At 43.9% G+C, this 21,664-nt stretch overlaps 1 long non-coding RNA gene across 4 annotated transcripts in view; it reads left to right on the plus strand.

Annotated features, from left to right (window-relative positions):
• The first annotated feature begins 581 nt into the window (after positions 1–581).
• LOC125788881 (uncharacterized) overlaps positions 582–21,664 on the plus strand; it is a 44,152-nt gene continuing 23,069 nt past the window's right edge. Inside the window, exons 1-4 of one of the 4 annotated variants that reach the window (XR_007429840.1) lie at positions 582–696; positions 3,310–3,566; positions 9,337–9,424; positions 9,587–9,651. This is a non-coding gene — a long non-coding RNA (uncharacterized LOC125788881). The other 3 variants (XR_007429837.1, XR_007429839.1, XR_007429838.1) reach the window with 3 other exon arrangements.

Here is a 21,664-nt window from a genome sequence, read left to right on the forward strand (position 1 = left end):
GTACAATTTTTTAGAAATGACAGCTTTGTGTAAACATATAACCATACGACCTTAACAGTTATATAGTTGTCTGTTCAGTACATAACGTCAAGTATTTGTTTAAATATAACCCTTATTGAACTTCTTTTAACATGTTCTGTGAACTCTTACTTCAAAGTACCATCACATTATGCACAATAATCACACATTCATAAAACAGTAATGACAACTAGAAAAGGCAAAGTTCGTGAACGAACTTTAAGTTGGCTTGGAAAAGAACGCTAATAACGTTAAAAAGTTAAAATGGTTGCTAAGCTTTTTCCGTCTGAAGAGTGTGAAGAGTCATTGATATGCTGTTAACTTTTGGCTAAACGCTAAATGCTAAAAACGCTGAAATCTAAAAACATTTGGTTAAACGCTGAAATCTAAAAACATTTGGTTAAATGCTGAAATCTAAAAACGTTTGATTAAACGCTGAAATCTAAAAATGTTTGGTTAAACGCTGAAATCTAAAAACATTTAGTTAAACGCTGAAATCTAAAAACATTTGATTAAACGCTGAAATCTAAAAACGTTTGGTTAAACGCTGAAATCTAAAAACGTTTGATTAAACACTGAAATCTAAAAACGCTTGTTTAAATGCTGAAATCGTAAAACTTTTGGTTAAACTTTTGATTGCTAATGTGTTGCTAGGCAGTTGCTATCATTTCTGAAAAGGTTGCTAAGCTATTGCTAGGCAGTTGCTAATGTTTTCCAGGTGGTTGTTAAGCTATTGCTAACTGGTTGCTAGGCAGTTGCTGTCATTATTAAAGGGGTTGTTAAGCTGTTGCTAGGCAGTTGCTAACGTTTTCCAGGTAGTTGCTAAGGTTTTGCTAACTGGTTGCTAGGCAGTTCCTATAATTTCTAAAGTGGTTGCTAGGCAGTTGCTATCGTTTCTAAAGTGGTTGCTGAGCTGTTGCTAGGCAGTTGCTAACGTTTTCCTAGTGGTTGCTAAGGTGTTGCTAAGTGGTTGCTAGGCAGTTGCTATCATTTCTAAAGTGGTTGTTAAGTGGTTGCTAGGCAGTTGCTAACGTTTTCCTAGTGGTTGTTTAGGCGTTGCTAAGTGGTTGCTAGGCAGTTGCTATCGTTTCTAAAGTGGTTGCTAAGTGGTTGCTAGGCAGTTGCTAACGTTTTCCATGTGGTTGCTAAGTGGTTGCTAGGCAGTTGCTATCATTTCTAAAGTGGTTGCTAAGTGGTTGCTAGGCAGTTGCTATCATTTCTAAAGTGGTTGCTAAGTGGTTGCTAGGCAGTTGCCAACGTTTTCCACGTGGTTGCTAAGTGGTTGCTAGGCAGTTGCTAACGTTTTCCAGGTGGTTGCTAAGGTGTTGCTAAGTGGTTGCTAGGCAGTTGCTATCGTTTCTAAAGTGGTTGCTAAGTGGTTGCTAGGCAGTTGCTAACGTTTTCCAGGTGGTTGCTAAGGTGTTGCTAAGTGGTTGCTAGGCAGTTGCTATCGTTTCTAAAGTGGTTGCTAAGTGGTTGCTAGGCAGTTGCTAACGTTTTCCATGTGGTTGCTAAGTGGTTGCTAGGCAGTTGCTATCATTTCTAAAGTGGTTGCTAAGTGGTTGCTAGGCAGTTGCTAACGTTTTCCTAGTGGTTGTTAAGGTGTTGCTAAGTGGTTGCTAGGCAGTTGCTATCGTTTCTAAAGTGGTTGCTACGTGGTTGCTAGGCAGTTGCTAACGTTTTCCATGTGGTTGCTAAGTGGTTGCTAGGCAGTTGCTATCATTTCTAAAGTGGTTGCTAAGTGGTTGGTAGGCAGTTGCTATCATTTCTAAAGTGGTTGCTAAGTGTTTGCTTGGCAGTTGCTAACGTTTTCCAGGTGGTTGCTAAGTGGTTGCTAGGCAGTTGCTATCATTTCTAAAGTGGTTGCTAAGTGGTTGCTAGGCAGTTGCTAACGTTTTCCATGTGGTTGCTAAGTGGTTGCTAGGCAGTTGCTATCATTTCTAAAGTGGTTGCTAAGTGGTTGCTAGGCAGTTGCTAACATTTTCCTAGTGGTTGTTAAGGTGTTGCTAAGTGGTTGCTAGGCAGTTGCTATCGTTTCTAAAGTGGTTGCTACGTGGTTGCTAGGCAAATGCTAACGTTTTCCATGTGGTTGCTAAGTGGTTGCTAGGCAGTTGCTATCATTTCTAAAGTGGTTGCTAGGCAGTTGCTATCATTTCTAAAGTGGTTGCTAAGTGGTTGCTAGGCAGTTGCTAACGTTTTCCAGGTGGTTGCTAAGGTGTTGCTAAGTGGTTGCTAGGCAGTTGCTAACGTTTTCCAGGTGGTTGCTAAACAGTTAATAGATGGTTGCTAAACCCTGGCTGGGGTGCCGGGGTGTCCAAACTTTTGACTGATAGCTGCTCCATACAGCAGCTCCTCCATACACTCACAGTACTGGAGGAGCAGGGGAGAGAAGGGGTTCCGTGCGCAGAGCTGCTCGTGTGTGAGTTAGAACTCTGGGCCCCCCATTCATTTCAATGGGAAAACTTCGTACGACATTTGTACGAAAACCGTACGACGTATCGTCGAAACGTTAAAAATTTCGGAAAGAAAGCGCTAAGTTCTATAGACCGTCCGATTTTTGTGTTTGTATGTCAAAAATTGTTACCTACACAGACGTTCAAAGTTGTCCCCTATTCATTTCCTATGGGAAAAAAAAGCGCACGTTTACGAAGTTTTTACGAAAACCGTACGATGTATCGCTTAAAAAAGCACAAGCAACCTATTCGGGTATAGGTCCTACGATACTGCAAAATTTCGTGGTTCTACGTCAAAAGCCCTAGGAGGAGTAGTCGATTAAATTTTGAGCGCGGAATAATAATAATAACTAGAAAAGGTAAAGTTCGTGAACGAACTTTAAGTTGGCTTGGAAAAGAACGCTAATAACGTTTAAAAGTTAAAATGGTTGCTAAGCTTTTTCCGTCTGAAGAGTGTGAAGAGTCATTGATATGCTGTTAACTTTTGGCTAAACGCTAAATGCTAAAAACGCTGAAATCTAAAAACATTTGGTTAAACACTGAAATCTAAAAACATTTGGTTAAACGCTGAAATCTAAAAACGTTTGATTAAACGCTGAAATCTAAAAACGTTTGGTTAAACGCTGAAATCTAAAAACGTTTAGTTAAACGTTGAAATCTAAAAACGTTTGATTAAACGCTGAAATCTAAAAACGTTTGGTTAAACACTGAAATCTAAAAACGTTTGATTAAACACTGAAATCTAAAAACGCTTGTTTAAATGCTGAAACTGTAAAACTTTTGGTTGTACTTTTGATTGCTAATGTGTTGCTAGGCAGTTGCTATCATTTCTGAAAAGGTTGCTAAGCTGTTGCTAGGCAGTTGCTAATGTTTTCCAGGTGGTTGCTAAGCTATTGCTAACTGGTTGCTAGGCAATTGCTAACATATACCAGGTAGTTGCTAAGGTGTTGCTAGGTGGTTGCTAGGGTGTTGCTAGGTTGTTGCTAAGGTGTTGCTATGGTATCTGGGGTGGTTGCTAAGATGTTGCTACGTGGTTGCTAGGGTGTTGCTATGGTATCCGGGGTGGTTGCTAAGGTGTCGCTAGGTGGTTGCTAGGTGTTGCTATGGTATCTGGGGTGGTTGCTAAGGTGTTTCTAGGTGGTTGCTAGGTGGTTGCTAAGGTGTTGCTATGGTATCCGGGGTGGTTGCTAAGATGTTGCTAGGTGGTTGCTAAGGTGTTGCTATGCGGTTGCTAAGGTGTTGCTATGGTATCCGGGGTGGTTGCTAAGGTGTTGCTAGGTGGTTGCTAGGTGGTTGCTAAGGTGTTGCTAGGTGGTTGCTAAGGTGTTTCTATGGTGTCTGGGGTGGTTGCTAAGGTGTTGCTAGGTGGTTGCTAAGTGGTTGCTAGGTGGTTGCTAAGGTATTGCTAGGTGGTTGCTAAGGTGTTGCTATGGTAACCGGGTGGTTGCTAAGGTGTTGCTAGGTGGTTGCTAGGTGGTTGCTAAGGTGTTGCTAGGTGGTTGCTAAGGTGTTGCTATGGTATCTGGGGTGGTTGCTAAGGTGTTGCTAGGTGGTTGCTATGCAGTTGCTATCATTTCTAAAGTGGTTGCTAAGTGGTTGCTAGGCAGTTGCTAACGTTTTCCTAATGGTTGCTAAGGTGTTGGTAAGAGGTTGCTAGGCTGTTGCTATCATTTCTAAAGTGGTTGCTAGGCAGTTGCTATCGTTTCTAAGGTGGTTGCTAAGTGGTTGCTAACGTTTTCCTAGTGGTTGGTAAGGTGTTGCTAAGTGGTTGCTAGGCAGTTGCTAACGTTTTCCAGGTGTTTGCTAAGTGGTTGCTAACTGGTTGCTAGGCAGTTGCTATAATTTCTAAAGTGGTTGCTAAGTTGTTGCTAAGTGGTTGCTAGGCAGTTGCTAACGTTTTCCAGGTGGTTGCTAAGGTGTTGCTAAGTGGTTGCTAGGCAGTTGCTAACGTTTTCCAGGTGGTTGCTAAGGTGTTGCTAAGTGGTTGCTAGGCAGTTGCTAACGTTTTCCAGGTGGTTGCTAAGGTGGTTGCTAAGCAGTTATTAGGTGGTTGCTAAGCCCTGGCTGTGGTGCCGGGGTGTCCAAACTTTTGACTGATAACTGCTCCATACAGCAGCTCCTCCATACACTCACAGTACTGGAGGAGCAGGGGAGAGAAGGGGTTCCGTGCGCAGAGCTGCTCGTGTGTGAGATGGAACTCTGGGCCCCCCATTCATTTCTATGGGAAAACTTCGTACGACAATTGTACGAAAACCGTACGTCGTATCACTTCGCAACCTCCTATTAATTTAAAGATCTCGATAAGATCTATAAGCTCGCCGAATTTGGTGTTCGTATCTCAAAAATTGTGGCGGTTACGGACGTTTAAAATTTGGCCCCATTCATTCCTATGGGAAAAAAATGCGTACGTTTACGAAGTTTTTACGAAAACCGTACGATGTATCGCTTAAAAAAGCACAAGCAACCTATTCGGGTATAGGTCCTACGATACTGCAAAATTTCGTGGTTCTACGTCAAAAGCCCTAGGAGGAGATAGTGATTAAATTTTGAGCGCGGAATAATAATAATAATAATAAGAAGAAGATTACGAAGAACAATAAGTTGGCTTTTCCAAGCCAACTTAACTAGAAAAGGTAAAGTTCGTGAACGAACTTTAAGTTGGCTTGGAAAAGAACGCTAATAACGTTAAAAAGTTAAAATGGTTGCTAAGCTTTTTCTGTCTGAAGAGTGTGAAGAGTCATTGATATGCTGTTAACGCTAAATGCTAAAAACGCTGACATCTAAAAACATTTGGTTAAACGCTGAAATCTAAAAACATTTGGTTAAACGCTGAAATCTAAAAATGTTTGATTAAACGCTGAAATCTAAAAACGTTTGGTTAAACGATGAAATCTAAAAACATTTGGTTACACGCTGAAATCTAAAAACGCTTGATTAAACGCTGACATCTAAAAACGTTTGGTTAAACGCTGAAATCTAAAAACGCTTGATTAAACGCTGACATCTAAAAACGTTTGGTTAAACGCTGAAATCTAAAAACGCTTGTTTAAATGCTGAAATCGTAAAACTTTTGGTTAAACTTTTGATTGCTAATGTGTTGCTAGGCGGTTGCTATCATTTCTGAAAAGGTTGCTAAGCTGTTGCTAGGCAATTGCTAATGTTTTCCAGGTGGTTGCTAAGCTGTTGCTAACTGGTTGCTAGGCAATTGCTAACATATAACAGGTGGTTGCTAAGGTGTTGCTAGGTGGTTGCTAGGGTGTTGCTAGGTTGTTGCAATCATTTCTAAAGTGGTTGCTAAGTGGTTGCTAGGCAGTTGCTATCGTTTTCCTAGTGGTTGTTAAGGTGTTGCTAAGTGGTTGCTAGGCAGTTGCTATCATTTCTAAAGTGGTTGCTAAGTGGTTGCTAGGCAGTTGCTATCGTTTTCCTAGTGGTTGTTAAGGTGTTGCTAAGTGGTTGCTAGGCAGTTGCTATCATTTCTAAAGTGGTTGCTAGGCAGTTGCTAACGTTTTCCCAATGGTTGTTAAGGTGTTGCTAAGTGGTTGCTAGGCAGTTGCTTTGGTTTCTAAAGTGGTTGCTAAGTGGTTGCTAGGCAGTTGCTAACGTTTTCCAGGTGGTTGCTAAGTGGTTGCTAGGCAGTTGCTAACGTTTTCCAGGTGGTTGCTAGGCAGTTGCTAAGTGGTTGCTAGGCAGTTGCTAACGTTTTCCAAGTGGTTGCTAGGCAGTTGCTAAGTGGTTGCTAGGCAGTTGCTAACATTTTCCAGGTGGTTGCTAAGTGGTTGCTAGGTAGTTGCTAACATATTCCAGGTGGTTGCTAGGCAGCTGCTAATTGGTTGCTAGGCAGTTGCTAACGTTTTCCAGGTGGTTGCTAAGTGGTTGCTAGGCAGTTGCTAACGTTTTCCAGGTGGTTGCTAGGCAGTTGCTAAGTGGTTGCTAGGCAGTTGCTTATGTTTTCCAAGTGGTTAATAGGCAGTTGCTAAGTGGTTGCTAGGCAGTTGCTAACATTTTCCAGGTGGTTGCTAAGTGGTTGCTAGGCAGTTGCTAACGTTTTCCAGGTGGTTGCTAGGCAGTTGCTAAGTTGTTGCTAGGCAGTTGCTAACGTTTTCCAGGTGGTTGCTAAGTGGTTGCTAGGCAGTTGCTAACGTATTCCAGGTGGTTGCTAGGCAGTTGCTAAGTGGTTGCTAGGCAGTTGCTAACATTTTCCAGGTGGTTGCTCAGTGGTTGCTAGGCAGTTGCTAACGTTTTCCAGGTGGTTGCTAAGTGGTTGCTAGGCAGTTGCTAACGTATTCCAGGTGGTTGCTAGGCAGTTGCTAAGAGGTTGCTAGGCAGTGGCTAACGTTTTCCAAGTGGTTGCTAGGCAGTTGCTAAGTGGTTGCTAGGCAGTTGCTAACGTTTTCCAGGTGGTTGCTAAGTGGTTGCTAGGCAGTTGCTAACGTTTTCCAGGTGGTTGCTAGGCAGTTGCTAAGTGGTTACTAGGCAGTTGCTAACGTTTTCCAAGTGGTTGCTAGGCAGTTGCTAAGTGGTTGCTAGGCAGTTGCTAACGTTTTCCAGGTGGTTGCTAAGTGGTTGCTAGGCAGTTGCTAACATTTTCCAGGTGGTTGCTAGGCAGTTGCTAAGTTGTTGCTAGGCAGTTGCTAACGTTTTCCAGGTGGTTGCTAAGTGGTTGCTAGGCAGTTGCTAACGTTTTCCAGGTGGTTGCTAGGCAGTTGCTAAGTTGTTGCTAGGCAGTTGCTAACGTTTTCCAGGTGGTTGCTAAGTGGTTGCTAGGCAGTTGCTAACGTATTCCAGGTGGTTGCTAGGCAGTTGCTAAGTGGTTGCTAGGCAGTTGCTAACATTTTCCAGGTGGTTGCTCAGTGGTTGCTAGGCAGTTGCTAACGTTTTCCAGGTGGTTGCTAAGTGGTTGCTAGGCAGTTGCTAACGTATTCCAGGTGGTTGCTAGGCAGTTGCTAAGAGGTTGCTAGGCAGTGGCTAACGTTTTCCAAGTGGTTGCTAGGCAGTTGCTAAGTGGTTGCTAGGCAGTTGCTAACGTTTTCCAGGTGGTTGCTAAGTGGTTGCTAGGCAGTTGCTAACGTTTTCCAGGTGGTTGCTAGGCAGTTGCTAAGTGGTTACTAGGCAGTTGCTAACGTTTTCCAAGTGGTTGCTAGGCAGTTGCTAAGTGGTTGCTAGGCAGTTGCTAACGTTTTCCAGGTGGTTGCTAAGTGGTTGCTAGGCAGTTGCTAACATTTTCCAGGTGGTTGCTAGGCAGTTGCTAAGTTGTTGCTAGGCAGTTGCTAACGTTTTCCAGGTGGTTGCTAAGTGGTTGCTAGGCAGTTGCTAACGTATTCCAGGTGGTTGCTAGGCAGTTGCTAAGTGGTTGCTAGGCAGTTGCTAACGTTTTCCAGGTGGTTGCTCAGTGGTTGCTAGGCAGTTGCTAACGTTTTCCAGGTGGTTGCTAAGGTGTTGCTAAGTGGTTGCTAGGCAGTTGCTAACGTTTTCCAGGTGGTTGCTAAGGTGGTTGCTAAGCAGTTATTAGGTGGTTGCTAAGCCCTGGCTGGGGTGCCGGGGTGTCCAAACTTTTGACTGATAGCTGCTCCATACAGCAGCTCCTCCATACACTCACAGTACTGGAGGAGCAGGGGAGAGAAGGGGTTCCGTGCGCAGAGCTGCTCGTGTGTGAGATGGAACTCTGGGCCCCCCATTCATTTCTATGGGAAAACTTCGTACGACATTTGTACGAAAACCGTACGACGTATCGTCGAAACGTTAAAATTTTCGGAAAGAACGCGGTAAGTTCTATAGACCGTCCGATTTTTGTCTTTGTATGTCAAAAATTGTTACCTACACAGTCGTTCAAAGTTGTCCCCCATTCATTTCCTATGGGAAAAAAAAGCGTACGTTTACGAAGTTTTTACGAAAACCGTACGATGTATCTCTTAAAAAAGCACAAGCAACCTATTCGGGTATAGGTCCTACGATACTGCAAAATTTCGTGGTTCTACGTCAAAAGCCCTAGGAGGAGATAGTGATTAAATTTTGAGCGCGGAATAATAATAATAACTAGAAAAGGTAAAGTTCGTGAACGAACTTTAAGTTGGCTTGGAAAAGAACGCTAATAACGTTAAAAAGTTAAAATGGTTGCTAAGCTTTTTCCGTCTGAAGAGTGTGAAGAGTCATTGATATGCTGTTAACATTTGGCTAAACGCTAAATGCTAAAAACGCTGAAATCTAAAAACATTTGGTTAAACGCTGAAATCTAAAAACATTTGGTTAAATGCTGAAATCTAAAAACGTTTGATTACACGCTGAAATCTAAAAACGTTTGGTTAAACGCTGAAATCTAAAAACATTTAGTTAAACGCTGAAATCTAAAAACGTTTGATTAAACGCTGAAATCTAAAAACGTTTGGTTAAACGCTGAAATCTAAAAACGTTTGATTAAACAATGAAATCTAAAAACGCTTGTTTAAATGCTGAAATCGTAAAACTTTTGGTTAAACTTTTGATTGCTAATGTGTTGCTAGGCAGTTGCTATCATTTCTGAAAAGGTTGCTAAGCTGTTGCTAGGCAGTTGCTAATGTTTTCCAGGTGGTTGTTAAGCTATTGCTAACTGGTTGCTAGGCAATTGCTAACATATACCAGGTAGTTGCTAAGGTGTTGCTAGGTGGTTGCTAGGGTGTTGCTAGGTTGTTACTAAGGTGTTGCTATGGTATCTGGGGTGGTTGCTAAGATGTTGCTACGTGGTTGCTAGGGTGTTGCTATGGTATCCGGGGTGGTTGCTAAGGTGTTTCTAGGTGGTTGCTAGGTGGTTGCTAAGGTGTTGCTATGGTATCCGGGGTGGTTGCTAAGATGTTGCTAGGTGGTTGCTAAGGTGTTGCTATGCGGTTGCTAGGGTGTTGCTAGGTGGTTGCTAAGGTGTTGCTATGGTATCTGGGGTGGTTGCTAAGGTGTTTCTAAGTGGTTGCTAGGTGGTTGCTAAGGTGTTGCTATGGTATCCGGGGTGGTTGCTAAGATGTTGCTAGGTGGTTGCTAAGGTGTTTCTATGGTATCTGGGGTGGTTGCTAAGGTGTTTCTAGGTGGTTGCTAAGGTGTTGCTATGGTATCCGGGGTGGTTGCTAAGATGTTGCTAGGTGGCTGCTAAGGTGTTGCTATGGTATCTGGGGTGGTTGCTAAGGTGTTTCTAGGTGGTTGCTAGGTGGTTGCTAAGGTGTTGCTATGGTATCCGGGGTGGTTGCTAAGATGTTGCTAGGTGGTTGCTAAGGTGTTGCTATGCGGTTGCTAAGGTGTTGCTATGGTATCTGGGGTGGTTGCTACGGTGTTGCTAGGTGGTTGCTAAGGTGTTGCTAGGTGGTTGCTAAGGTGTTGCTAGGTGGTTGCTAGGCAGTTGCTATCATTTCTAAAGTGGTTGCTAAGTGGTTGCTAGGCAGTTGCTAACGTTTTCCTAATGGTTGCTAAGGTGTTGGTAAGTGGTTGCTAGGCAGTTGCTATCATTTCTAAAGTGGTTGCTAAGTGGTTGCTAGGCAGTTGCTAACGTTTTCCAGGTGGTTGCTAAGGTGTTGCTAAGTGGTTGCTAGGCAGTTGCTAACGTTTTCCAGGTGGTTGCTAAGGTGTTGCTAAGTGGTTGCTAGGCAGTTGCTATCGTTTCTAAAGTGGTTGCTAGGCAGTTGCTAACGTTTTCCATGTGGTTGCTAAGTGGTTGCTAGGCAGTTGCTATCACTTCTAAAGTGGTTGCTAAGTCGTTGCTAGGCAGTTGCTAACGTTTTCCTAGTGGTTGTTAAGGTGTTGCTAAGTGGTTGCTAGGCAGTTGCTATCATTTCTAAAGTGGTTGCTAGGCAGTTGCTAACGTTTTCCATGTGGTTGCTAAGTGGTTGCTAGGCAGTTGCTATCATTTCTAAAGTGGTTGCTAAGTGGTTGCTAGGCAGTTGCTAACATTTTCCAAGTGGTTGCTAGGCAGTTGCTAAGTGGTTGCTAGGCAGTTGCTAACATTTTCCAGGTGGTTGCTAAGTGGTTGCTAGGTAGTTGCTAACATATTCCAGGTGGTTGCTAGGCAGCTGCTAAGTGGTTGCTAGGCAGTTGAAAATGTTTTCCAGGTGGTTGCTAAGTGGTTGCTAGGCAGTTGCTAACGTTTTCCAGGTGGTTGCTAGGCAGTTGCTAAGTGGTTGCTAGGCAGTTGCTAACGTTTTCCAAGTGGTTGCTAGGCAGTTGCTAAGTGGTTGCTAGGCAGTTGCTAACGTTTTCCAGGTGGTTGCTAAGTGGTTGCTAGGCAGTTGCTAACGTTTTCCAGGTGGTTGCTAGGCAGTTGCTAAGTGGTTGCTAGGCAGTTGCTAACGTTTTCCAGGTGGTTGCTCAGTGGTTGCTAGGCAGTTGCTAACGTTTTCCAGGTGGTTGCTAAGTGGTTGCTAGGCAGTTGCTAACGTATTCCAGGTGGTTGCTAGGCAGTTGCTAAGTGGTTGCTAGGCAGTTGCTAAGTGGTTGCTAGGCAGTTGCTAACGTTTTCCAGGTGGTTGCTAAGTGGTTGCTAGGCAGTTGCTAACGTTTTCCAGGTGGTTGCTAGGCAGTTGCTAAGTGGTTGCTAGGCAGTTGCTAACGTTTTCCAAGTGGTTGCTAGGCAGTTGCTAAGTGGTTGCTAGGCAGTTGCTAACGTTTTCCAGGTGGTTGCTAAGGTGTTGCTAAGTGGTTGCTAGGCAGTTGCTAATGTTTTCCAGGTGGTTGCTAGGCAGTTGCTTTCATTTCTAAAGTGGTTGCTAAGTGGTTGCTAGGCAGTTGCTTTCATTTCTAAAGTGGTTGCTAAGCTGTAGCTAGGCAGTTTCTAACATTTTCCTGGTGGTTGCTAAGGTGTTGCTAACTGGTTGCTAAGCAGTTGCTATAATTTCTAAAGTGGTTGCTAAGTGGTTGCTAGGCAGTTGCTAACGTTTTCCAGGTGGTTGCTAAGGTGGTTGCTAAGCAGTTAATAGGTGGTTGCTAAGCCCTGGCTGGGGTGCCGGGGTGTCCAAACTTTTGACTGATAGCTGCTCCATACAGCAGCTCCTCCATACACTCACAGTACTGGAGGAGCAGGGGAGAGAAGGGGTTCCGTGCGCAGAGCTGCTCGTGTGCGAGATGGAACTCTGGGCCCCCATTCATTTCTATGGGAAAACTTCGTACGACAATTGTACGAAAACCATACGTCGCATCATTTCGTAAAGCATATTTTCGGAAAGAACGCGGTAAGATTTATAGACCAGCTGAATTACGTCTTCGTATCTCAAAAATTGTGACGTTCACGGCCGTTCAAAATTCTCCCCCATTCATTCCTATGGGAAAAAAAAGCGTACGTTTACGAAGTTTTTACGAAAACCGTACGATATATCGCTTCAAAAAGCACAAGCAACCTAATCGGGTATAGGTCCGACGATCCTGTAAAGTTTCGAGTTTCTACGTTAAAAGCCCTAGGAGGAGATAGTGATTAAATTTTGCGAAGAGAATAATAATAATAAAATGGAATAAGAAGATTACGAAGAACAATAAGTTGGCTTTTCCAAGCCAACTTAACTAGAAAAGGTAAAGTTCGTGAACGAACTTTAAGTTGGCTTGGAAAAGAACGCTAATAACGTTAAAAAGTTAAAATGGTTGCTAAGCTTTTTCCGTCTGAAGAGTGTGAAGAGTCATTGATATGCTGTTAACGCTAAATGCTAAAAACGCTGACATCTAAAAACATTTGGTTAAACGCTGAAATCTAAAAACGTTTGGTTAAACGCTGAAATCTAAAAATGTTTGATTAAACGCTGAAATCTAAAAACGTTTGGTTAAACGATGAAATCTAAATACATTTGGTTAAACGCTGAAATCTAAAAACCTTTGATTAAACGCTGACATCTAAAAACATTTCGTTAAACGCTGAAATCTAAAAACGCTTGTTTAAATGCTGAAATCGTAAAACTTTTGGTTAAACTTTTGATTGCTAATGTGTTGCTAGGCGGTTGCTATCATTTCTGAAAAGGTTGCTAAGCTGTTGCTAGGCAATTGCTAATGTTTTCCAGGTGGTTGCTAAGCTGTTACTAACTGGTTGCTAGGCAATTGCTAACATATAACAGGTGGTTGCTAAGGTGTTGCTAGGTGGTTGCTAGGGTGATGCTAGGTTGTTGCTATCATTTCTAAAGTGGTTGCTAAGTGGTTGCTAGACAGTTGCTATCGTTTTCCTAGTGGTTGTTAAGGTGTTGCTAAGTGGTTGCTAGGCAGTTGCTATCATTTCTAAAGTGGTTGCTAAGTGGTTGCTAGGCAGTTGCTATCGTTTTCCTAGTGGTTGTTAAGGTGGTGCTAAGTGGTTGCTAGGCAGTTGCTATCATTTCTAAAGTGGTTGCTAGGCAGTTGCTAACGTTTTCCCAATGGTTGTTAAGGTGTTGCTAAGTGGTTGCTAGGCAGTTGCTTTCGTTTTCCAGGTGGTTGCTAAGTGGTTGCTAGGCAGTTGCTAACGTTTTCCAGGTGGTTGCTAGGCAGTTGCTAAGTGGTTGCTAGGCAGTTGCTAACGTTTTCCAAGTGGTTGCTAGGCAGTTGCTAAGTGGTTGCTAGGCAGTTGCTAACATTTTCCAGGTGGTTGCTAAGTGGTTGCTAGGTAGTTGCTAACATATTCCAGGTGGTTGCTAGGCAGCTGCTAAGTGGTTGCTAGGCAGTTGCTAACGTTTTCCAGGTGGTTGCTAAGTGGTTGCTAGGCAGTTGCTAACGTTTTCCAGGTGGTTGCTAGGCAGTTGCTAAGTGGTTGCTAGGCAGTTGCTAACGTTTTCCAGGTGGTTGCTAAGTGGTTGCTAGGCAGTTGCTAACGTTTTCCAGGTGGTTGCTAGGCAGTTGCTAAGTTGTTGCTAGGCAGTTGCTAACGTTTTCCAGGTGGTTGCTAAGTGGTTGCTAGGCAGTTGCTAACGTTTTCCAGGTGGTTGCTAGGCAGTTGCTAAGTGGTTGCTAGGCAGTTGCTAACGTTTTCCAGGTGGTTGCTCAGTGGTTGCTAGGCAGTTGCTAACGTTTTCCAGGTGGTTGCTAAGTGGTTGCTAGGCAGTTGCTAACGTATTCCAGGTGGTTGCTAGGCAGTTGCTAAGTGGTTGCTAGGCAGTTGCTAACGTTTTCCAAGTGGTTGCTAGGCAGTTGCTAAGTGGTTGCTAGGCAGTTGCTAACGTTTTCCAGGTGGTTGCTAAGTGGTTGCTAGGCAGTTGCTAACGTTTTCCAGGTGGTTGCTAGGCAGTTGCTAAGTGGTTGCTAGGCAGTTGCTAACGTTTTCCAAGTGGTTGCTAGGCAGTTGCTAAGTGGTTGCTAGGCAGTTGCTAACGTTTTCCAGGTGGTTGCTAAGTGGTTGCTAGGCAGTTGCTAACATTTTCCAGGTGGTTGCTAGGCAGTTGCTAAGTTGTTGCTAGGCAGTTGCTAACGTTTTCCAGGTGGTTGCTAAGTGGTTGCTAGGCAGTTGCTAACGTATTCCAGGTGGTTGCTAGGCAGTTGCTAAGTGGTTGCTAGGCAGTTGCTAACGTTTTCCAGGTGGTTGCTCAGTGGTTGCTAGGCAGTTGCTAACGTTTTCCAGGTGGTTGCTAAGGTGTTGCTAAGTGGTTGCTAGGCAGTTGCTAACGTTTTCCAGGTGGTTGCTAAGGTGGTTGCTAAGCAGTTATTAGGTGGTTGCTAAGCCCTGGCTGGGGTGCCGGGGTGTCCAAACTTTTGACTGATAGCTGCTCCATAAAGCAGCTCCTCCATACACTCACAGTACTGGAGGAGCAGGGGAGAGAAGGGGTTCCGTGCGCAGAGCTGCTCGTGTGTGAGATGGAACTCTGGGCCCCCCATTCATTTCAATGGGAAAACTTCGTACGACATTTGTACGAAAACCGTACGACGTATCGTCAAAACGTTAAAAATTTCGGAAAGAACGCGGTAAGTTCTATAGACCGTCCGATTTTTGTCTTTGTATGTCAAAAATTGTTACCTACACAGACGTTCAAAGTTGTCCCCTATTCATTTCCTATGGGAAAAAAAAGCGCACGTTTACGAAGTTTTTACGAAAACCGTACGATATATCGCTTCAAAAAGCACAAGCAACCTATTCGGGTATAGGTCCTACGATACTGCAAAATTTCGTGGTTCTACGTCAAAAGCCCTAGGAGGAGTAGTCTATTAAATTTTGAGCGCGGAATAATAATAATAACTAGAAAAGGTAAAGTTCGTGAACGAACTTTAAGTTGGCTTGGAAAAGAACGCTAATAACGTTAAAAAGTTAAAATGGTTGCTAAGCTTTTTCCGTCTGAAGAGTGTGAAGAGTCATTGATATGCTGTTAACGCTAAATGCTAAAAACGCTGACATCTAAAAACATTTGGTTAAACGCTGAAATCTAAAAACGTTTGGTTAAACGCTGAAATCTAAAAATGTTTGATTAAACGCTGAAAGCTAAAAACGTTTGGTTAAACGATGAAATCTAAATACATTTGGTTAAACGCTGAAATCTAAAAACCTTTGATTAAACGCTGACATCTAAAAACATTTCGTTAAACGCTGAAATCTAAAAACGCTTGTTTAAATGCTGAAATCGTAAAACTTTTGGTTAAACTTTTGATTGCTAATGTGTTGCTAGGCGGTTGCTATCATTTCTGAAAAGGTTGCTAAGCTGTTGCTAGGCAATTGCTAATGTTTTCCAGGTGGTTGCTAAGCTGTTACTAACTGGTTGCTAGGCAATTGCTAACATATAACAGGTGGTTGCTAAGGTGTTGCTAGGTGGTTGCTAGGGTGATGCTAGGTTGTTGCTATCATTTCTAAAGTGGTTGCTAAGTGGTTGCTAGACAGTTGCTATCGTTTTCCTAGTGGTTGTTAAGGTGTTGCTAAGTGGTTGCTAGGCAGTTGCTATCATTTCTAAAGTGGTTGCTAAGTGGTTGCTAGGCAGTTGCTATCGTTTTCCTAGTGGTTGTTAAGGTGGTGCTAAGTGGTTGCTAGGCAGTTGCTATCATTTCTAAAGTGGTTGCTAGGCAGTTGCTAACGTTTTCCCAATGGTTGTTAAGGTGTTGCTAAGTGGTTGCTAGGCAGTTGCTTTCGTTTTCCAGGTGGTTGCTAAGTGGTTGCTAGGCAGTTGCTAACGTTTTCCAGGTGGTTGCTAGGCAGTTGCTAAGTGGTTGCTAGGCAGTTGCTAACGTTTTCCAAGTGGTTGCTAGGCAGTTGCTAAGTGGTTGCTAGGCAGTTGCTAACATTTTCCAGGTGGTTGCTAAGTGGTTGCTAGGTAGTTGCTAACATATTCCAGGTGGTTGCTAGGCAGCTGCTAAGTGGTTGCTAGGCAGTTGCTAACGTTGTCCAGGTGGTTGCTAAGTGGTTGCTAGGCAGTTGCTAACGTTTTCCAGGTGGTTGCTAGGCAGTTGCTAAGTGGTTGCTAGGCAGTTGCTAACGTTTTCCAGGTGGTTGCTAAGTGGTTGCTAGGCAGTTGCTAACGTTTTCCAGGTGGTTGCTAGGCAGTTGCTAAGTTGTTGCTAGGCAGTTGCTAACGTTTTCCAGGTGGTTGCTAAGTGGTTGCTAGGCAGTTGCTAACGTTTTCCAGGTGGTTGCTAGGCAGTTGCTAAGTGGTTGCTAGGCAGTTGCTAACGTTTTCCAGGTGGTTGCTCAGTGGTTGCTAGGCAGTTGCTAACGTTTTCCAGGTGGTTGCTAAGTGGTTGCTAGGCAGTTGCTAACGTATTCCAGGTGGTTGCTAGGCAGTTGCTAAGTGGTTGCTAGGCAGTTGCTAACGTTTTCCAAGTGGTTGCTAGGCAGTTGCTAAGTGGTTGCTAGGCAGTTGCTAACGTTTTCCAGGTGGTTGCTAAGTGGTTGCTAGGCAGTTGCTAACGTTTTCCAGGTGGTTGCTAGGCAGTTGCTAAGTGGTTGCTAGGCAGTTGCTAACGTTTTCCAAGTGGTTGCTAGGCAGTTGCTAAGTGGTTGCTAGGCAGTTGCTAACGTTTTCCAGGTGGTTGCTAAGTGGTTGCTAGGCAGTTGCTAACATTTTCCAGGTGGTTGCTAGGCAGTTGCTAAGTTGTTGCTAGGCAGTTGCTAACGTTTTCCAGGTGGTTGCTAAGTGGTTGCTAGGCAGTTGCTAACGTATTCCAGGTGGTTGCTAGGCAGTTGCTAAGTGGTTGCTAGGCAGTTGCTAACGTTTTCCAGGTGGTTGCTCAGTGGTTGCTAGGCAGTTGCTAACGTTTTCCAGGTGGTTGCTAAGGTGTTGCTAAGTGGTTGCTAGGCAGTTGCTAACGTTTTCCAGGTGGTTGCTAAGGTGGTTGCTAAGCAGTTATTAGGTGGTTGCTAAGCCCTGGCTTGGGTGCCGGGGTGTCCAAACTTTTGACTGATAGCTGCTCCATAAAGCAGCTCCTCCATACACTCACAGTACTGGAGGAGCAGGGGAGAGAAGGGGTTCCGTGCGCAGAGCTGCTCGTGTGTGAGATGGAACTCTGGGCCCCCCATTCATTTCAATGGGAAAACTTCGTACGACATTTGTACGAAAACCGTACGACGTATCGTCAAAACGTTAAAAATTTCGGAAAGAACGCGGTAAGTTCTATAGACCGTCCGATTTTTGTCTTTGTATGTCAAAAATTGTTACCTACACAGACGTTCAAAGTTGTCCCCTATTCATTTCCTATGGGAAAAAAAAGCGCACGTTTACGAAGTTTTTACGAAAACCGTACGATATATCGCTTCAAAAAGCACAAGCAACCTATTCGGGTATAGGTCCTACGATACTGCAAAATTTCGTGGTTCTACGTCAAAAGCCCTAGGAGGAGTAGTCGATTAAATTTTGAGCGCGGAATAATAATAATAACTAGAAAAGGTAAAGTTCGTGAACGAACTTTAAGTTGGCTTGGAAAAGAACGCTAATAACGTTAAAAAGTTAAAATGGTTGCTAAACGCTAAATGCCAAAAACACGGAAATTTAAAAATGTTTGGTTAAACGCTGAAAACTAAAAATGTTTGGTTAAACCCTGAAATCTAAAAACATTTGGATAAATGCTAAAATCTTGAAAGTGGTTGCTAGGCAGTTGCTAACGTCTTACAGGTGGTTGCTAAGCTGTTGCTAAGCGGTTGCTAGTTATTTGCTAATGTATTACACATGGTTGCTAAGTGGTTGCAAGGCGGTTGCTAAACAGTTGCTTACGTTTTCCAGGTGGTGGCTAAAATGTAGCTAACTGGTTGCTAGGCAGTTGCTAAGTGGTTGCTAGGCAGTTGCTAACGTTTTCCAGGTGGTTGCTAAGTGGTTCCTAGGCAGTTGCTAATGTTTTCCAGGTGGTTGCTAAGTGGTTGCTAGGCAGTTGCTAACATATTCCAGGTGGTTGCTAGGCAGTTGCTAAGTGGTTGCTAGGCAGTTGCTAACGTTTTCCAAGTGGTTGCTAGGCAGTTGCTTAGTGGTTGCTAGGCAGTTGCTAACGTTTTCCAGGTGGTTGCTAAGTGGTTGCTAGGCAGTTGCTAACATATTCCAGGTGGTTGCTAGGCAGTTGCTAAGTGGTTGCTAGGCAGTTGCTAACGTTTTCCAGGTGGTTGCTAAGTGGTTGCTAGGCAGTTGCTAACGTATTCCAGGTGGTTGCTAGGCAGTTGCTAAGTGGTTGCTAGGCAGTTGCTAACGTTTTCCAGGTGGTTGCTAAGTGGTTGCTAGGCAGTTGCTAACGTTTTCCAGGTGGTTGCTAAGTGGTTGCTAGGCAGTTGCTAACGTTTTCCAGGTGGTTGCTAGGCAGTTGCTAAGTGGTTGCTAGGCAGTTGCTAACGTTTTCCAAGTGGTTGCTAGGCAGTTGCTAACTGGTTGCTAGGCAGTTGCTAACATTTTCCAGGTGGTTGCTAAGTGGTTGCTAGGCAGTTGCTAACGTTTTCCAGGTGGTTGCTAGGCAGTTGCTAACGTTTTCCAGGTGGTTGCTAAGTGGTTGCTAGGCAGTTGCTAACGTATTCCAGGTGGTTGCTAGGCAGTTGCTAAGTGGTTGCTAGGCAGTTGCTAACGTTTTCCAGGTGGTTGCTCAGTGGTTGCTAGGCAGTTGCTAACGTTTTCCAGGTGGTTGCTAAGTGGTTGCTAGGCAGTTGCTAACGTATTCCAGGTGGTTGCTAGGCAGTTGCTAAGTGGTTGCTAGGCAGTTGCTAACGTTTTCCAAGTGGTTGCTAGGCAGTTGCTAAGTGGTTGCTAGGCAGTTGCTAACGTTTTCCAGGTGGTTGCTAGGCAGTTGCTAAGTGGTTGCTAGGCAGTTGCTAACGTTTTCCAAGTGGTTGCTAGGCAGTTGCTAAGTGGTTGCTAGGCAGTTGCTAACGTTTTCCAGGTGGTTGCTAAGTGGTTGCTAGGCAGTTGCTATAATTTCTAAAGTGGTTACTAAGTGGTTGCTAGGCAGTTGCTAACGTTTTCCAGGTGGTTGCTAGGCAGTTGCTAACGTTTTCCAGGTGGTTGCTAAGGTGGTTGCTAAGCAGTTATAAGGTGGTTGCTAAACCCTGGCTGGGGTGCAGGGGTGTCCAAACTTTTGACTGATAGCTGCTCCATACAGCAGCTCCTCCATACACTCACAGTACTGGAGGAGCAGGGGAGAGAAGGGGTTCCGTGCGCAGAGCTGCTCGTGTGTGAGTTAGAACTCTGGGCCCCCCATTCATTTCTATGGGAAAACTTCGTACGACATTTGTACGAAAACCGTACGACGTATCGTCAAAACGTTAAAATTTTCGGAAAGAACACGGTAAGTTCTATAGACCATCCGATTTTTGTCTTTGTATGTCAAAAATTGTTATCTACACAGACGTTCAAAGTTGTCCCCCATTCATTTCCTATGGGAAAAAAAAGCGTACGTTTACGAAGTTTTTACGAAAACCGTACGATGTATCGCTTAAAAAAGCACAAGCAACCTATTCGGGTATAGGTCCTACGATACTGCAAAGTTTCGTAGTTCTACGTCAAAAGCCCTAGGAGGAGATAGTGATTAAATTTTGAGCGCGGAATAATAATAATAATAATAATAACTAGAAAAGGCAAAGTTCGTGAACGAACTTTAAGTTGGCTTGGAAAAGAGCGCTAATAACGTTGAAAAGTTAAAATGGTTGACAGAAACTTAAAAAGCTGTTTCTGTCTGAAGAGTGTGAAGAGTCGTTGCTATGCTGTTAACTTTTGGCTAAAAGCTAAATACCAAAAACGCTGTAATCTAAAAACGTTTGGTTAAACGCTTAAATCTAAAAACATTTGGTTAAACGCTGAAATCTAAAAACCTTTGGTTAATTGCTTACATCTAGAAATGTTTTGTAAGATGCTGAAATCCAAAAACTTTTGGTTAAACACTGAAATCTTAAAACGTTTGTTTAACAGCTGAAATCTAAAAACTTTTGGTTAAACGCTGAAATCTTAAAACGTTTGTTTTTATGTTGAAATCTCGAAACTTTTGGTTAAATGCTGAAATCTAAAAACTTTTGGTTAAATGTTGAAATCTAAAAAATTTTGGTTAAGTGCTGAAATCTAAAACTTTTGGTTACATGCTGAAATCTAAAAACTTTCCAGGTGGTTGCTAAGGTGTTGCTATAGTATCTGGGGTGGTTGCTGAGGTGTTGCTAGGTGGTTGCTAAGGTGTTGCTATGGTATCCAGGGTGGTTGCTAAGGAGTTGCTAGGTGGTTGCTAAGGTGTTGCTATGGTATCCAGGGTGGTTGCTAAGGTGTTGCTATGGTATCCAGGGTGGTTGCTAAGGTGTTGCTAGGCAGTTGCTAAGTGGTTGCTAGGCAGTTGCTAACGTTTTCCAAGTGGTTGCTAGGCAGTTGCTAAGTGGTTGCTAGGCAGTTGCTAACATTTTCCAGGTGGTTGCTAAGTGGTTGCTAGGTAGTTGCTAACATATTCCAGGTGGTTGCTAGGCAGCTGCTAAGTGGTTGCTAGGCAGTTGCTAACGTTTTCCAGGTGGTTGCTAAGTGGTTGCTAGGCAGTTGCTAACGTTTTCCAGGTGGTTGCTAGGCAGTTGCTAAGTGGTTGCTAGGCAGTTGCTAACGTTTTCCAAGTGGTTGCTAGGCAGTTGCTAAGTGGTTGCTAGGCAGTTGCTAACGTTTTCCAGGTGGTTGCTAAGTGGTTGCTAACTGGTTGCTAGGCAGTTGCTATCATTTCTAAAGTAGTTGCTAAGTGGTTGCTAGGCAGTTGCTAACGTTTTCCTAGTGGTTGCTAAGTGGTTGCTAGGTAGTTGCTAACATATTCCAGGTGGTTGCTAGGCAGCTGCTAAGTGGTTGCTAGGCAGTTGCTAACGTTTTCCAGGTGGTTGCTAAGTGGTTGCTAGGCAGTTGCTAACGTTTTCCAGGTGGTTGCTAGGCAGTTGCTAAGTGGTTGCTAGGCAGTTGCTAACGTTTTCCAAGTGGTTGCTAGGCAGTTGCTAAGTGGTTGCTAGGCAGTTGCTAACGTTTTCCAGGTGGTTGCTAAGTGGTTGCTAGGCAGTTGCTAACGTTTTCCAGGTGGTTGCTAGGCAGTTGCTAAGTGGTTGCTAGGCAGTTGCTAACGTTTTCCAGGTGGTTGCTCAGTGGTTGCTAGGCAGTTGCTAACGTTTTCCAGGTGGTTGCTAAGTGGTTGCTAGGCAGTTGCTAACCTATTCCAGGTGGTTGCTAGGCAGTTGCTTAGTGGTTGCTAGGCAGTTGCTAACATTTTCCAAGTGGTTGCTAGGCAGTTGCTAAGTGGTTGCTAGGCAGTTGCTAACGTTTTCCAGGTGGTTGCTAAGTGGTTGTTAGGCAGTTGCTAACATTTTCCAGGTGGTTGCTAGGCAGTTGCTAAGTGGTTGCTAGGCAGTTGCTAACGTTTTCCAAGTGGTTGCTAGGCAGTTGCTAAGTGGTTGCTAGACAGTTGCTAACGTTTTCCAGGTGGTTGCTAAGTGGTTGCTAGGCAGTTGCTAACATTTTCCAGGTGGTTGCTAGGCAGTTGCTAAGTTGTTGCTAGGCAGTTGCTAACGTTTTCCAGGTGGTTGCTAAGTGGTTGCTAGGCAGTTGCTAACGTATTCCAGGTGGTTGCTAGGCAGTTGCTAAGTGGTTGCTAGGCAGTTGCTAACGTTTTCCAGGTGGTTGCTAGGCAGTTGCTAGGCAGTTGCTAATGTTTTCCAGGTGGTTGCTAAGTGGTTGCTAGGCAGTTGCTAACGTATTCCAGGTGGTTGCTAGGCAGTTGCTAAGTGGTTGCTAGGCAGTTGCTAACGTTTTCCAAGTGGTTGCTAGGCAGTTGCTAAGTGGTTGCTAGGCAGTTGCTAACGTTTTCCAGGTGGTTGCTAAGGTGTTGCTAAGTGGTTGCTAGGCAGTTGCTAACGT

Source organism: Astyanax mexicanus, unplaced genomic scaffold, assembly GCF_023375975.1.
Source record: "Astyanax mexicanus isolate ESR-SI-001 unplaced genomic scaffold, AstMex3_surface scaffold_31, whole genome shotgun sequence".
Classification (NCBI taxonomy): domain Eukaryota; kingdom Metazoa; phylum Chordata; class Actinopteri; order Characiformes; family Acestrorhamphidae; genus Astyanax; species Astyanax mexicanus.